This window comes from Bos javanicus, chromosome 9 (assembly GCF_032452875.1).
Source record: "Bos javanicus breed banteng chromosome 9, ARS-OSU_banteng_1.0, whole genome shotgun sequence".
NCBI lineage: Eukaryota > Metazoa > Chordata > Mammalia > Artiodactyla > Bovidae > Bos > Bos javanicus.
This window is the reverse complement of record NC_083876.1, coordinates 42,023,522-42,037,362: the sequence shown is the minus strand read 5'-3', so window position 1 is coordinate 42,037,362 and position 13,841 is coordinate 42,023,522. Positions and strand designations below refer to the sequence as shown.

At 41.7% G+C, this 13,841-nt stretch overlaps 1 pseudogene; it reads left to right on the top strand.

Moving 5' to 3' along the window:
* Positions 1-7,470, top strand: LOC133253870 (protein Mis18-beta-like; annotated as a pseudogene).
* The last annotated feature ends 6,371 nt before the right edge of the window (positions 7,471-13,841 follow it).

Genomic DNA, 13,841 nt, shown 5'->3' with positions numbered 1-13,841 from the left:
GGGGAGTGCAAGGTAGTGAAGGGGGCGGGTTGCTGAGCATCACTGGGGGAGTGGAGGGTATAGAGGAATTTCCCTGGGGTGTGAGAAGACAGGAGCTTTGGAAGAAAAGACCTAGATAGAGCCTCTGATACCTGGAGAAGAGATATTCAAACGTGGTTTATGACTGCACTTATGCCATATGAAAGCAGAGCAGCACTGCCCTTAGCCCCAGGTGGAAGGTGGGGAGGCAGAAACCGAAACAAGTAAATTCAATTATATCTGAAAAAAGAATAGGCTAAATGAGGATTCAGTCCTTGGGGCTGTTCCAGGAAATATTTGTGAAAAGTTGGTTGAAAGAATACCACTATCCAATCCTAATTTCTCTATTATATAAAGGCCCAAACTTCTTTGCAGTTTCTGATTAGAAAATGTTTCCCTGATTTTGTCTTTGCTACTGGCATGTGACCTCTTAATTTAATTTTGGTCTTTGCTTATACAAACCAATTGCCGTGGAAACTTTTTCCTGTGGTGCAGCAAAGACAGGGGGGAAAGTAGAACATCAGTAATTATATATTGTGTTTCTAATTCACTTAATTAGTAGTTATCAAGCATCCTTAATGGTTCATAGCCACAAACTAGGTTTATATCTGAGGGCATCAGCCTGCTTCAGAAATCTCTCATGTGTGTCTCTGTGATACAGAAAGAGGGAGATTGTTTTTAGTAGACTGAAGTTAGAATTCACCGGTCTGATGCCCCAACACTTTTCTGCTGCCTTCTGCCTATGCCCCGCTCCTAGCTGAGCCACTGAGGTTGCTGCCTGGTCAGTTATGCCACTGCCCAATTTACCCAAATAGTCAGTCAGTCAGAGGGAAGATCTAAAATCTGATATTATAAAAAAAATTAATTTTTTACTTTTCAGTCACTTGCCTGAGCTGCTAAAGAAAACATTCCTGGGTTTCTCCAATTCCTCTTCTCAGAGAGTGCTGTTAACTTTTTGAGAGAACTCTCATGTCTATGGGAAATGCTGTGCATTTGAGAAAAAAGACTAAATTAGTGAGAAAACACAGACTTAGAATATGTGGTGCATTTTTTATCATGTGCCATTCCACAGCAGATGAAATTCAGAGATGTTACATTCAGTTGTGTAAGTTTCACACTGCACAATGACAGAGGAAAATGTTCCATCAGACTATGGATGGAATTGGGTCTTCTGCTCATGGGGGTGGGAGGTAAGGAAGAAGGGTCCCTCACATGCTAGTGATCTTTATTTCACCAATTAATGAAACTGTAATAGACATTGAAAATAATATATTTCATTTGGATGAAATGACAGATTTTAATCTCTGGCCCCAGGCAACTTGGGTCTGACTCTGTCTCTGGCATATATCAGCTGAGTTATCATGGACAAGTTGCTTCATATCTCTGTGTTTCAATTCCTCATCTATAAAATAATAGATAAAGTTTAATAAAAAGAGTAACTGGTTCATAGGTTTTTGAGGATTGAATAAATTCATACATATAAATAGATAGGATAGTATCTAGCACATAGTAATTGCTCAATTAATATTAGCTATTGTTATCATGTATTATATTGAAAGACATGTATTTTGTGACAAGGGATAGAAACACAGCTTTCTTACTGTTCTGTTTGCATGCGTGCTAAGTTGCTTCAGTTGTGTCCGACTCTTTGCGACGCTATGGACTGTAGCCCACCAGGCTGTTCTGTCCATGGGATTCTCCAAGCAAGAATACTGGAGTGGTTTGCCATGCCCTCCTCCAGGGGATCTTCCCCACCCAGGGATTGAACCCACATCTCTTACGTTTCCTGCATTGGCAGGCAGGTTCTTTACCACTAGTGCCACCTGGGAAGCCCACTGTTCTGTTTAGAAAACAGTAAAGGCCCTACATGGTTTGGCAGGAAGAAGGTATATACTCAAGTAGGACAGAACAGGTTTAGTTCTGTTATAACCATCTATTGTGACCTTGGCTATGTCCTCTATAGCTGCAGTCTCCTCATAAGCAAACTGAGGATGATGAAAGTATCTATCTTGCAAGGCTGGTGTGAAGATTAAAGACAAAACATGGAAAGTGTTCAGTACAGTGCCTGACCCTGGACAGACTCTCAAATAGTGTTAGCTATTGGAGTAGCTATTGAAATAGTGTTAGTACATTGGAGTAGAGACAAGACATGACATTTGTATACTGTTATATATAGTCAATGTTCCAGCTTTGGTGAAAAAAATCTTCTCCCCCACCTCAGCCAAGGACAGTGATCTAAAAATTATTATGTGGGATTTATATTCAGGCCCAAGCCCTCTTCTCAGTTGCTGGACCTTGGTGTTTGTCCTGCTTCCCCCAACTCGTTCTAGGCCCTGGTCAAAAGAAACATTTGCAGGAACTCCGAAAATAGGCCAGGGGAGATAGAGAGTATATCCTTAGTGCGTTTTTGATGTGTGAGTGTTTCAAGTACGAGACTTATCAGCTCCATGAGGACAAGGATCATGTCTATTCAACAACATGTTCCCAGTATCCTTGGTGAGTATTTGCTGAATAAGCTTAAAAGAAACGAATACACTATTAATGACTTTCTTGTACAGTAGCAACTTAGTTAAACATATACTCAGTGAATGAGCCCTCAACTTATATATTTGTTTTCCTACTTTACTACTTTCACTTTGTGGAAAAAAAAAAAAAAGCCAAAATAACTAGTTCCTATGAGGAATTTGGTATAAAAAAGAAAAACAAAACCCTAATATGATCTAGAATATGCACAAATTCCGGAGAAGGCAATGGCACCCCACTCCAGTACTCTTGCCTGGAAAATCCCATGGATGGAGGAGCCTGGAAGGCTGCAGGCCATGGGGTCGCTGACGGTTGGACACGACTGAACGACTTCACTTTCACTTTTCACTTTCCTGCATTGGAGAAGGAAATGGCAACCCACTCCAGTGTTCTTGCCTGGAGAATCCCAGGGACGGGGGAGCCTGGTGGGCTGCTGTCTATGGGGTCGCACAGAATCGGACATGACTGAAGTGACTTAGCAGCAGCAGCATGCACAAATTCAGCCCAATTTCCTGTCCTTGTATATGGAGATCATTCACACTGTAAAAGTCATTCAACAAACATTTATAGTACAAGTCCTATATACCAGAGATAAAAGCTGAAGCTTTCAACTTTCAAGTTAATTTTACATATAAATTGAGAGTGATTACCCCCAGATAAAAAGAAAAGTATTTCTACCGTCATTTCCTCTTTCTCATATGAGGAAAGCAGGGCTCAGAGAGGCTCAGTGACATGCCAGAGGTTCCTTGGCTGATACAGCTGGGATGAATGTAGTGTTCTGACTCTCTAAACTCAGTACTGTTTCTACTTTTCCCTGAGATCTCTTCCATGGGAATTGCTATTAAAACTTAGGATTCACGTATCACCAAAAGGGAGCAAATATTGTCACTATCTTAAAAAGAGAGGAAAGTAAACATTTTAGAAATACTTTACAATAGAGTTTTTTTAAATAAAAGAAATTTGTGGTTAACACAAAATTTTTATCAGAAAATGAGTCATAATACTTCACTCAGTATGCCTATTATCCAAACTTAAATTTAATTATTTAGGACTTAAAATAGACAAAATAAGGTATCTTTGGACATTTCTAACAATCTGAACAGAAATTTTCAGCATGAATTTCCTCAGTGGATGTTTTATGATTGACAACCCCGGCCAGGCCCATCCCACCTTGAGGTGGCTGAGAGAGCCTTTGTAAGAGAGGATGGGTAGACCTGCCCAGGTGAACTAACATGAGAAGCCACAGGGCCTGGTGGTAAGGAGCAAGGTGGGGGAAAGAGGAAGAAATAACTGTAGTTTCCCAAGAAGTCCCGCTAGACTTCCACTGTATCCATTTAATAACGACCCCTCCCCCAATACATAAGTAACTTTGAATGGGTCTTTAACCCTTACAGTCAAATTTGCTTTGATTAGGACAGTTATGACAAAGGCCACCCTCAAGACGAAATGGAGGTGAGGTGTAAAGAATCATCCCAGAGAAAACTGCAGTGCCTTGTGTCCTTCAATCTCCCCACCCTCACCTACTTCTTAGCCATTCTCCTATAGGTGTCCCACACTCACATTCTGACCTTTGCATCTGAAAGATCCTAACTGCTGTCCTTTTAAACCTGTCCTTTTTGCAAAGTGCCTCAAGTTTCAAAATCAGTTACAATGAGCTTTTCAGGTAGGTGCTAAGATCTGACCAAGTAACTTACCCTAAAGTGAGTTATGCCTAGAGAAATCACAATGCAACAGAAGATCTTATGAGCGTAAATGAAACTCTGATCTGTGGGGTTTATGTGTGAAATGTTTCAGGGGCCCATGGATAGAGTCTCTGGGTCAGGTGCTCACCCTGACCAATAAGCTGAGGACACAGGAGCATGTACCCCATGAGGCAGGTGAGGGTAGATTATTTTAGAAGGGGATATGTGTGGGGGCAGTGATTGCTATCTCCTTTAGATGGTCCTTATATTTGTCTACTCAGGCTACCATAACAAAATTCTATAGATTGTGTAACTCAGACAACAGAAATTTATTTTCTTATAGCTTTGGAAGCTGGAAAGCCCAGGATCAAAGTACTGGTCAGTCTGGTTTCTGGTGAGAGCTCTCTTCCTAGCGTACAGATGTGCATCCTCACGTGAGGAAGAGAGGACTCCAGTGTCTCTTCCTCTTCTTATAAGGATGCCAGCCCTATTGATTTAAGGCCCCACTTTTATGGCCTCATTAAACCCATGTCACCCCCCAATAAACCCTATCTCCAAATATAGTCACACTGGGGGGTTAGGACTTAAGCATATGAATTGAGGGGGCATATTCAGTCCATAACATTCTGACCCCTGCTGCTGCTGCTAAGTCACTTCAGTCATGTCCGACTCTGTGCGACCCCATAGATGGCAGCCCACCAGGCTCCCCTGTCCCTGGGATTCTCCAGGCAAGAACACTGGAGTGGGCTGCCATTTCCTTCTCCAAAGCATGGAAGTGAAAAGTGAAAGTGAAGTCGCTCAGTCATATCCAACTCTTAGTGACCCCATGGACTGCAGCAAATACACGTACTCCATCCTTACAACCCCTAAGGTTTTAATTTATTCTGGCATCAACTCTAAAGTCTAAAGTCCAGAGTCTAACCTAAATAGCATCTAAATCAGAAATGGGTGAGACTCATCCTAAAGAAAAACTCCTTTCCTAACCAGACAAGTTAAATGTTGAAAATACAGTGGGGAGGCAAGCATAGTATAGACATTGTTGTTCCAAAAGGAAGAGACAGGAAAGAAGGAAAGAGTGACAGGTCCGAGGCAAGTCTAAAACCTAGCAAGAGAAATTCCATTAGATCTTAAAGGCTTGAGTATAATCCTCTTTGGTTTGATGCATTGCCCTCGGGGCCACTGAGGTGGCAGTGTCACCCTCAAGGCTCTGTGGGCAGCCCTACTCCTCCAGCTCTCTGCTGAGAGCCCTCACCATGGCTTTTTTCAAGGGCCCCAGGTTCTGAAACCAGGAAGGAAACAGCCTTGCCCCCTGGGCCTATGTTAGGCAGCTCACCTTCATATCATTCTCTTTTCTTGAAGGATAGCCCATGTTAGCAACCTTCCTTCATTCTATCCCATTTTCTTGAAGCTAGCAGCATTTCTGGTGGTATAATCTCTATTTCTGGCATCTGCTGAGATGACTGATTGGATCTATGGTTCACACTCATCTTAATCTCATTAAAAGGCTGTTCAGCCACCCACACCCTTAGAGTTCTCTTCAGAACATCTACCTCATTTTTTTTGTGATGGATACTTTGAGAATTTTCCAGTCTTTAAGTTCCAGTTCCTTTTTGCTTGAAGATTCTTTCTTCAACTCATCTCTTTCCTCTTGTATTTTATTAAAAGCAGTAAGGATGACTAAAACTACATCTTCAATACTTTGCTTTAGAAATCACCTTTGCTAAATACCCAGTTTCATTGCTGGCAAGTTTAATCTTTCACAAAACACTACAGCACAATTCAGCCAAGTTCTTATCCACTATATAATAAAGAGCACCTTTCCTCCAGTTTCCAATAACCTATTCCTCACTTCTACTTGAAATTTCATGAGAATAGTCTTTAACATTCACATTTCTACAAACATTCTGCTAAGTATTTTCTAAGAAGATGCAGGCTTTCTCTCTAGCTCTCTTTTTCTTTCTGAGCTCTCACCAGAATCACCTTTAACATCCATGTTTCTACCACTAGTCCCTTAATGGCAATATAGACTTTTTATTAGCATGCACCTCAAAGCTCCTCTGGCCTCCACCTATTTTCCAGTTCCAAAGCAGCTTCCACATTTTTAGGTATTTGTTACAGCAGCATTCTACTTCATGGTACCAAAATCTGTATTTGTCAGGGTTCTCTGGAGAATCAGAACCAATAGGATGAATATCTATATAGAAATAGATTTGTTGTAAGGAATTGTCTCACACATTTATGGAGGTTGACAGGTCCCAGAATCTGCAGTCAGCAACCTGGACCCACAAGAGTTAATGGTGTAGTTGCAGTCCAAGTTCAAAGGCCTGAGAACTAGGACAGCCAATAATGTACAGTTAACCCTTAAACAACATCAGTTTGAACTTTAAAAGTCCATTTATATGCAAATTTTTTCACTAAATACTTACTACACCATCCAAGGTTGGTTGATTCTGCAGATGCAGCTTTGCAGATGAAGGGCTAACTGTACATAACTTTGTACAGTTGAGGGTCGGCACCCCAACAGTGGCATTGTTCAAGAACCAAGTATAGGCAGGAGGATGGCAGCTCAGCCTCAGAGGCATTGCTCTCACTTTGCAAAGCAGCTGTGGGGTGACTTTTGTGATGGGGATAAGAAGGCGATTGATGAACCTTCTTTTACAACTTCCATGGAGTGAGACATGCAAGTGGTGAAAGGGTCTTCTCTGCTCAGCCCTGCAGGGCTGGAGCTGGAGGAGATGCCATCCAGCCCATGACTGCTGTGGTGGTTGCAACCAGAGAGGTGCTCCATGTTCCAGTATGCACAGCACCGTGCTGTGCTCACTGACTCTGTGCACCTCCCCTGGGACCTGTTGAGAGCCCCTGGGGCCAGGAGCTTCTCCAGAGTCACAATAATGTAGTTTAGGAGGCTCCCTTCCTCGTTGGCCTTGAAAGTTCCCTCAAAGGCAACACTTAAAACCTTTTACTCTGTAGTTCCTGTGATTTTTCCATTGGTTTCCATCTGTATTCTACCTATGCTGCCCTGGCTGCCTTGAGAGGTCACTTCTGCCTTTCCAGTGACAAAATGGTGTGTTTCTTCTTAAAAGCAAAAGCCATAGTAGATGCACCCGAGATGGATATTCACAACACATCTCTACCAGAAATGGTTGCAGATCTGAAAGAGAAGATGATGTTAGTGCATACTCATTTAAATTTGCTCTTGAAGATTCTAAAGGAAGTGATTCTTGATCAGTTCAAGGCAAAAGACTGATCCAGAATCAAAGCTGGAGTATCAGGGTCAGGCCTTATTGCTGTCTTCAACAACTGGTGCTATTTGATCACTTCTCAAGAAAGATCAACTTCAAGAATAGATGGGAGGGGCTTCCCTGGTGGCTCAGTGGTAAAGAGTCTGCCTGCCAATGCAGGAGATGTGGGTTTTATCGCTGGTCCAGGAAGATCCTACATGTTGTGGAGCAACTAAGCCTGTGACCACAGCTATGAGCCTGCGCTCTAGAGTCCAGAAGCCGCAGCTACTGAATCCACATGCCACAGCTACTAAAGCTCACGCACAAAACGGCCCATGCTGTGCAACGAGAAGCCACTGCAATGAGAAGCCCACGCACCACAACTAAGAGAGTAGCCCCTGCTCACCACAACTAGAGAAAAGCCTGCACAGCAATGAAGACCCAACACAGCCAATAAACAAATAAAATTATAAAAAAGAAAAAAAATCAGCTGTAGCTCCAGTCCAAGAACTGGTGGTCTCAAGATCCAAGAAGAACCGATGTTTCATCTCAAGTCCAAAGGCAGGAAAAAACTGATATCCCAGCTCAAAGGCTGTCAAGTAGGAGGTGTTCCCTCTTACTCTTTTTGTTTATTCAAGTCCTCAACTGATGCATAAGCCCCATCCACATTAGGAAGGCCAATCTGCTTTACTCAGCTACTGATTTGAATGTTTACTTCAGTCTAAAACACCCCCACAGACACATCCAGAATAATGTCTGACCAAATATCTGGGTATCCCTTGGCTCATTCAAGTTGATACATAAAATTAAACATCACAGTTCTCAACCTCATATACATACAACCTTAGATACATAAGTGCACATTGGAATCCCACTTTAAGTTGGAGCTTTAAAAACATACCATTCTATAGTCCTACCCTCAGAAATCCTTAGGTAATTGGTCTGAGGTGCATCTTAGAAATTTTCAAAGCTCCTCTGATGTCTCTTAAAATGCAGTTAAGGTGGACAGATAAAGTGCTTCAGCAAGCACTCTTTGAAGCAGAGAAGTCACACGGGAGCAATTTATGTGTGTGGCTCAGCCACCACCAACTAGCCACTAAGAGACTGTTAATTCAATTAGTTGAGGGTCCTTTATACATTGCTAACCATAGCAGCAAAGAAATATGAAGCAATTTAACAACATGCTAAGTACACATTACAATAAAACTGAAATCAAAGGTACAAAGCTTTGGGGGCTGGGAATAGAGATCCTTTGGATGGGGAAGGTAATTGCTTTACAATGTTGTGTTAGTTTCTATTGTACAACAATGTGAATCAGCTGTAAGTATACATATATCCCCTCCCTCTTGAGCCTCTCTCCCACCCATCCCCATCCCACCCGCTAGGTCATCATAGAGTACCAAGCTGAGCTGCCTGTGCTATACAGCAGCTTCAGTGTTGGGGTATTATGTTAAATTTTCATGTTGATAACATATAGAGCTATGACATGGGCTTCCCCAGTGGCTCAGTGATAAAGAATCCTCCTGCCAATTCAGGAGATACAGGAGATAGGAGTTCGATCCCTGGGTTGAGAAGATCCCCCGGAGGAGGGCATGGCAACCCACTCTAGTATTTTTGCCTGGAGAATCCCATGGACAGAGGAGCCTGGTGGGCTAAAGTCCATAGGGTTGAAAAGAGTTGGGCACGACTGAAGCAACTGAGCACACAGAGAGAGCTAAGACATGTAAAGCTTGTGTTTCATAATTTATGTTTTTTTATTCCGTGCGCTTTTAATCATTTAGCTGTTTGACAGTTACTACTATTTTCTCTGTAAAGCTGGGGACACTTGCCCTCCCTCTTTTTCCTCAGCCCTGTGCCTTCAGCCAGGAAGGGAGGGATAACTAAAGGGGCTGCTCACAGGACCTTGGTGGCAGCTGCTGTTCCAGGCCCTGGTCTGAGCCATGAAGTTTAGCCTCCTGTGTGGGGAGGAGCTGGGAGGATGACAGAGGAAAGGAACTCTCCTTGGCTGAGAAAGATAAGGGCCTCGGTGTGAGTAACTTTGTATATGTAGAATAGTAGTTTTGGTCCTTTCCATGGTGATGCTAAGAACTGAGAGTGACACTCCCTTGTCTGAGCAACCCTTACCCACTCTGGGGTGGCATAAGTAAGGCAAACCAAAATGGCGATGTACTGTCTAGGTGAGGTTTTGTACGGTATTTGCTCAATATCAGTCCAGAGAGACACAGAGGTACATAGAGATGTTTTGCGTGGTAAACAAGGGCCACATTGTTTTGTTCCAACTTTTGCCATTGAAGAATTATGCAAAAACTCCCAAGACTAAAAGATGCCGATACCTTAAGAACTTACTGATAACTTGGAAAACCATAGAACCAACCCTGTAATGTAGTTTAAAAAATAAGTATCACAGTGTAGACAGTTGGGGAAGATGGATGGTGGTGATAGGTACACAATAAAGTGAATGTACTGAATGCCACTGAATTGTACACTTAAAAATAGTTTAAATGATGTAGAGAAAAAAAAAGTTCTATATTAAAAAATAAAGGCATTTCATATTCAGAATTAACACCACCTTAAATACATAATACCAAAACAGAAGCCCTGAAGGCTCTACTGTCTAAATTACAAATTCTGGGTTCAAGTAAGCAGGAGAGGAGACAAGAAACGGGATGGCAGAGAGGTCGTGACTATGCAACCACCACCAAATACGCAGACTTCTATTTCCCTTGTGGTTCTCAAGATGGCAAAGAGACTCAAAAGTTTTTCCTTAGTTGAGCTGGTGTTTTGGTTGCAGAGAATCAACAGGAAGGGAGAGAGACAGGGAGAAGTCTTCCTCCTCAAAGCAACCAAAAGAGTCCGGGAGCCCACCAGACCTGGACAGCCGCGCCCAGCCCGAGCTGCCCTAGTCCTCGGCACTGCTGGAGCCGCGGTGCTGCCGCAGAGCGTCTGGCACCGCGGCCCACCCCGGGGGAGAGCTCCTAACTCCCAGGGCCTCCTGTGGCTTCCAGGCGGGAGCAGAAGCTTCTCCCGCCTCCCTCGTGCTCCCTCGCCTTCCAGGTTCAATAAGGATTACATCATGGAACAAGAATGCGGGGCAGCCTGAGAATCAAAGCCGTCACAATCAGCGGCTGGTTAACTGTACTGTTGCTGAAACACATCCTTCCCACCCCCTCCTTTCTCCCCTCCCCCACCCCAGACCTCTGCTTTTCGTATTATTAAGGATAGCATTATTGGGGAGAGGAAAATCTGATCAAAACTGTCGACCGCCAACAGCAGACTTTCTATGGATTCTATAAAGGCCACCTTAACAATTTCCCTAATTAATGGATGACATCTTTGGCTGAAGGAGAGGCGATGGATTCGACTCTGTCTTCGTCTTTGTTAACCTTCTAATTAACTTTCGTAGGTCACCCAGGTCTCCCAAACCTAAAAAGTGAAGAGGCCCATTGTGTGAGGAGCAGTAAACTTACTTTTTCTGCTGGGGTACTTAAAAGGGAGAACGATTATAGGCTGAGAAAAATAACTCCATTTAAAAGCTTTGTGGCTGCAGAGAATGCATAGGTCCCTCCCTTAGAAAATAATTGAAACACCTTTTATACCAATATTTCTATGCATAATAAAAACAAATTAGCAAAATGCATCTAAATTCAGCAGCACTTTCAAATTACCTTTTTTGGAATGTAAGCCTCTACAAGTCAACAAAGGAGCAGGAGTTTAGAGAGAATATTGCAACCCCAACAGCTCTCAGTCTATATGCAGAGTGAGTGCAACATTGGGCCAGGCTGGGATATCTGAGTCACCTCCTGGAAGAAATGCTTCTAATTTACTGCCTTTGCCCAGGCTGGGTGTGGACTGCCAGGGGGACCCAAAAACTGTTCGCAAGTGAGCAGGTCTTTTTTTTGAATAGCATTGTCTTTGGAAGTTCAAAATGTTTAATGGTCTTGGTGAAAAACAGAAACCACCATCGTAGAAAAGCCAGAAAGCAAGTGAAACTTCACCATGATCATTGGAATTGATAAAACAAATTTTAAAAATATAAGAGGGGTTCTTGTTGGAATTTTCATTTTGGTAGCTTTTTCAGACTATGCAGATGTATTGTGGTTTCTGCCCCAGTTCCTTGGCATCTCTGGCCCAGCAGAGGAGACACTGAGGGAAGAGCAGGTGCTCAGCCTAAAGTGGAACTGAAATGAAGGCTCCTTTAAAGGCGGGCTTTGCCTAAAGGGAATGAGATTCCTAACCCAAGGAAAACAGTAGTGTGACTTTACTATTGTTTTCTGATTACAAACAGAACCAGAGTTAATTGTAGAACAGTATAAAGATTTTAAATACTGTCAATATTTTAATCATGCCTTTCCATTCATTCTCCTATGCATCCTCAAATTTTTACCCATTTCATTGTTATATTCTTTTTTTAGTTCCTGTAATACCATAACATTTTTTTCTGTATTACAAGTGAGAACAAGATCCTGTCCTGCCCACACACCCAGATTGAAGGTGTAGCGGGTAACTTTAAGAAATCTCTTTTCTGGAAAGCTGCCACTTGTGGAGAAAACAGTGCTCTCATGCATTGCTGTGGGAATTTAAATTGCTGTAACCTCTCTGGAATAGAGAGAAATTTGGCTTTATTTATAATATTACAAAAACATACCTTCTTTGAGGTAGTAATGTCTCTTTAGGAAGCTTCCCTAGAGATATAACTACCATAAGTACAAAATGGCATATGTAGAAGTTACTCTTTGCAGCACTGTTCATAATATATTGAAAGCTATCTAAATGTCCACTAATAGGGGACTGGTTAAAGAAATACAGTATATCCATCAAGTGGAATATTATGCAGCTATAAAAAAGAGATGGGTATGCTCATTATATGCCAATTTGGAATGGTCTTCATAACAGCCTGTTGAGTAAAAAACAGCAACAACAAAATACAGCAGAACAGTGATGTAAATTATGCTGTTTGTAGGGAAAGGCGAGGTTTAAATATTCATAAACATTTTCTTCTAGTAGCAGTTATCTTGGGAGAAGAGACCTGAGTGGCTGAGGAACAGCTGTGGGAGGGAGAATGCTGTATAACTTTTGTATCATTTGAATTTGTACTGTGTGAATATATTGCCTATTCAAAAAATTAAAACATAATTTTAAAATGTCAAAAAGAGAAAGGTTGCCATTTTCTAATCTGCTCTGTGCATAGCTCTATACAATTCAAGGGTAGCCCAGTCATGAGATGTCCTATTTATTTCCATATACTAAATAGCTTATTTTAGATTTCTCAAAGTCTGCCTAGATTAAAAGATCCCTAAAATGGAAGGTACACAGTCACTCTCTCTTTGAAATCTTTAAATGTTTCTTAATGAAAACAGAATAATGCATTCTGTGATTTAATTGTTCAAATTTAAAGTTCAACAAACTGTAAGTCTGTATAAATGAAACATTCACGGGCTTCATCAGCACATACATCGGGACAAATGCTTTGGGCCTCAGAGTAATGGAAATACTTTGAGATGTGCCAAGAAACATATAAAGAAGTCAAATATTTTGGTAGTATTCTGTTGTTTATTTTGGCTGCACAACATGGCTTTCAGGATATTAGTTCCCCGACCAAGGACTGAACCCTGGCTCAAGGCAGTGAAAGCATAGTCCCAACCACTGGACTGCCAGGGAGTTTCCAAATAAAATCCTGTATTACACAAATTCTTTTTGCTCACAATAGTCTGATTTACTTGTATCAATCAGTTTAAGTTATTCATGGTTTATGAGCTATACTATTTTTAGTGATTAAACTAAAACCTAGAACCAATGTTACCCTCTCCTCATTCCTCAGCCCATTCTGTCAAATGGCATTGGAAATGATTAGGCTGAACATATGAAATTAGTGTGTGTCAGTGGTACAATAGCAGCAGTTTCAAGTTTCAGCCTAATAATTTTCATCATCATAATGTTGTTGCCTATAGCTATATAACAGAGATATTGTTATAGCTGTCTGTCCACCATACATTTCTTTCTTCCTTGTTAGCAGAATTCCCATTTAATTCCCATTTAGTAAGGCAATAAATCTCAATTCAACTATATACATGGGATTCTCATTTCTTTTGTCTGTGATTGGTTTAGATTTGGGCATGTGATACAGTTCTAGGCCAATGAGATATAAGAAAAGACAACTAAAAGTTTCTGAGATAGATTTCTCTTCCACCAGACATTTTTAGGTCCAGATGGATTGCCCAGAGTTCCTGCAGTCATCTTACTACTGTTAATACAAAATGTGCAGACATCATGGGCATGCTAGGATGACACAATAGGAGAAAGGAAGTTGGATCTCCATAATAGTACTGAGTGGTTGTATTAAACAACTCTGTAATCCTCTGACCTTGTGCTTCTTGTTAAATGACATGATAATTTTCTG